The sequence below is a fragment of the Sphaeroforma arctica genome (assembly GCF_001186125.1).
Source record: "Sphaeroforma arctica JP610 unplaced genomic scaffold supercont1.3, whole genome shotgun sequence".
Classification (NCBI taxonomy): Eukaryota; class Ichthyosporea; order Ichthyophonida; genus Sphaeroforma; species Sphaeroforma arctica.
The window spans coordinates 183813-187459 of NW_014040555.1; positions in this window are offsets into that span (position 1 = coordinate 183813).

Here is a 3647-nt window from a genome sequence, read left to right on the forward strand (position 1 = left end):
AGGTGCAGTGGAAATACTGAACCAGCTTGGTGTTTTGATATGTATGTGTTTTTTTTACTAAGTTGTATTTGAATATATATATATATATATGGATAGTTACCATTGGAGGGTTGTTTCGAAGCATGAATACGACCAATGGAACCAATTTAATTTTAGTTGACTTAGTGAGTGACTAGAGCGGAACTACATAAATATTAAATAGAAAACAGTCAGAGTCTAAAATATCTTAATAGTTTTTTCTCACTACCTAGGGCTGAAGCTAAACTTATTTATTTTACAAACTAATAACGTATTTCCGTTAACGTGAATGTTTTAGTATCGTATAGTCAGGCTGGTTATACTGACTTTACGGCTGTTTACGGGAGCCAGTCTGCATGATTGGCAGAGTCTGTGGTCCGTGCCAGATCTGCGGGTGCCCGCCTAGCTATCTTGCAGCAACCAGTGCGTGCTGTTGCTCTCTCGGTAATTCGGTCCATGGACTTTCTAGATATTCCTCGGACGACTTGTGGATGAATGAATATTCTAAAGCATAAACACGTACAAGTTACTGGCAGCACGGGTATTCACCCAAGCTACGAAACATGTGCGAGATTATATCATCCAGTTTGTGCGGGAACAGATGCTTCCTGGAGGCGTGGCCTTGCAGATTGCCGCGGATCGGGGAACTGCATTTGACAACTCGACGTTTGCCAGTTTTATGTCTATATTTAGACATGTATGTCCATCTTGCTTCGGTAGGTCATCATGAGGGCAATGATCGTGCAGAGCGTGCCATTCGATGACACTATTATATACCATGTGTGGGAAACAAACTTCCTGCTGCCATGCTTGCATACAATGCTACTGTGGCACCTCAGACAGGGTTCACATCTCGCCGTTCATTGATTACAAGGGTCGTATCTGTGAAAGCTGTCAAAAGGTCATCCTGCAGCGTAATATTGGTTAACTGTTGGTCAGATGTAGGCCTAAGATCGATTGTTTTAAACCGTGTAGCCTTGCACATGGATGAGCATTCACGTGTGCAGCAACAGCAGTATGTCAACAAAGCTCGCCGTGACACGCCGCTGATGCCTGTTGGCACCCGAGTACAATTTTAATGAGATGTTGGGCATCATAAGTTGAGAGCACATTGGTTTGTACCTGCCGTGGTGACATGTTGCTGTCAGGCATGTTGCAAATTTAAGAGCAAACAAGTATGTCTAATCGTACTTGTCATGCATACTCGGTGGATATTACCTCTGAGATAAAAGCAGCCCGTTGTCTATGAGTGTCTAGAGCCTAAAAGGCGTGACTGTTTCGTGAGGCCGCATTTGCAGCGTTCCCGGTCGCAGCGAGAGGGGTATTATCCCGCCTGTTATCAGTCAGTACTAAATCGCATTGGTAGAACATAGTCTGCGTGGGCTAGATAGTAAAAATAAATAAATAGCGCACCGCTGGTTAATGGTGTTGCAGCTGTCATACTTAGGGTTCATATATTAGGGCACAAGTACTAATTTGCTTCAGATGTCCGTAGTATGTTGGATCACGGCGGGTATCTCGCTGTTGCAGTTGCGTACATGCGTGCGTGTGGACAGCGATACTGTGTTTTGTGCCAAAATGAGATGCAAGTGGCCAACTATTGACATCTCGGTTGTTTCGGATGAAAACTTTGTTTTAAGCCCTACAGAGAGGCGCCCTTGTTCGGTGCTCTAAAGAGTACTTGCGTGTATCACTTACTATTGCGCTATTAAAATACATATATTTGTTCACAGCTGCACTATGTCAAAGCATATTTTTTATTTTTGGCAAACAAAGGTTACACAGTTATACTGACTGCTATATTACTGGTAAGGAAGTGTGTGGTTACTTCTCTATGTTTTCTTTTTTTTATGCTGCATAGATTAGATTTATATATTTTGTCACACGAGCAAAAAATATTAACAAGAACGCAATATGCATTGTTGTCACATACTTGTGCGGTTTTTGGACGCGATGGACTGAATAAGTGGATCTTCTCGTTGTGTTGTCGATCGAATCGTTCATTTCCCTGTTGGAGTGATAGATTCCCTTGGCTTCACTGGCGTATGACGGTACTGGTGGTACCTGGCGATAGTCTCTAACCATAACACGTGCAAAATGTGCCTTTGCAGCGACATTCGAGTCATATGTTTGATTTTTGTACTAAGTAAATGGCACATAATGTGATGGATACGGGGGACAATGTCATAGTTATTTATTAGGTAGGGTGTCATCAAGATACTACCTATGTCGCTATGGACTCGGTTTTGTTTCACAGAGGGGTGCCCAAAAGAAAGCGGGATCGATGGGTTTATATACTGATCTCAAAACTGTAATGAATTGTTGCAGGCATATATATCGCAGGATTGATAAATTCACTCATACCAACAGATATAAAGTGGGAATCATTACTCACGTATATGAGGATGACCCAGAGCACGAACACGAAAGTTTTTGATTGACACTCATAGACTTCTTAGAAACCAATTCAAATATACCTCCATATATACATTACAATCTACCGGGCTCAAAAGTCACAGTTCCAGCAGATAAAACCAGTGTCAGACAAATGAGGCATGCAAAAGTGAGCTTTATACCACACAAGTACACCTTACAAACAAAAGGCAATGTAGCATATCTTCAAACATACCCGTATATGAGGATGACCCAGAGCACGAACACGAAAGTTTTTGATTGACACTCATAGACTTCTTAGAAACCAATTCAAATATACCTCCAGACATACATTACAATCTACCGGGCTCAAAAGTCACAGTTCCAGCAGATAAAACCAGTGTCAGACAAATGAGGCATGCAAAAAGTGAGCTTTATACCACACAAGTACACCTTACAAACAAAAGACAATGTAGCATATCTTCAAACATACCCAACCAACCACAGTGAACCTGCCACTGTTGTATATGGGGGAACATGACCAGGCAGGTCTATCAAGAAAGTCCGAACGTGCATAGACTTACGAGAAATCACTTATCAGTACGAACAAGAAAAATTTGTGCTACCAAAAATAAAATAGTACACAACCGGCAGGAGCACAACACTTCTCGAAACTTCACTTCCTAGTAGATGAAACAAGCTTCACTTCCTAGCAGATGAAACAAACAGATCTACCCATATACATAAAGGAATTGCAGGTTTCCGGCTCACAGAAAGGTAACATCGTAAAACGGTACGTGAAGTCTTCAGAAGTTGAACGGCGCGCACTTCCGACTCATCAACAGGAATGTGCCTTCGAAGTCAAAACAGGAATGTACTGGGCGTGAAGGTCACCACACAAAGTCTCAAAGCAGAGCCCGAGAAACAGAAATTAAAGATCAACTGACCACTGCCCAGACCAAAATGATATATACAGAGTAGCGAGACTCGCAAACTATATACGTGACCATGTCCCCGACTTCACTCATACCATTGAGCACTTCCGCAACTCGATGAAAGGAAAAATAAACTAGAACATCTCAATGTTAAGGACACCGGACCTGAAGAAAAAAAGTGTAAAGAACTCAAAAAGACAACTGCATGCTCCGCGACATTGGCATACTCAGTTAATGAGGATTCGTTTCAAATTATGGATGATAGGAGTGACCATATCATGGCGCTTATTTAAGAGTTTAGTTATAAATCACGCGTAATCG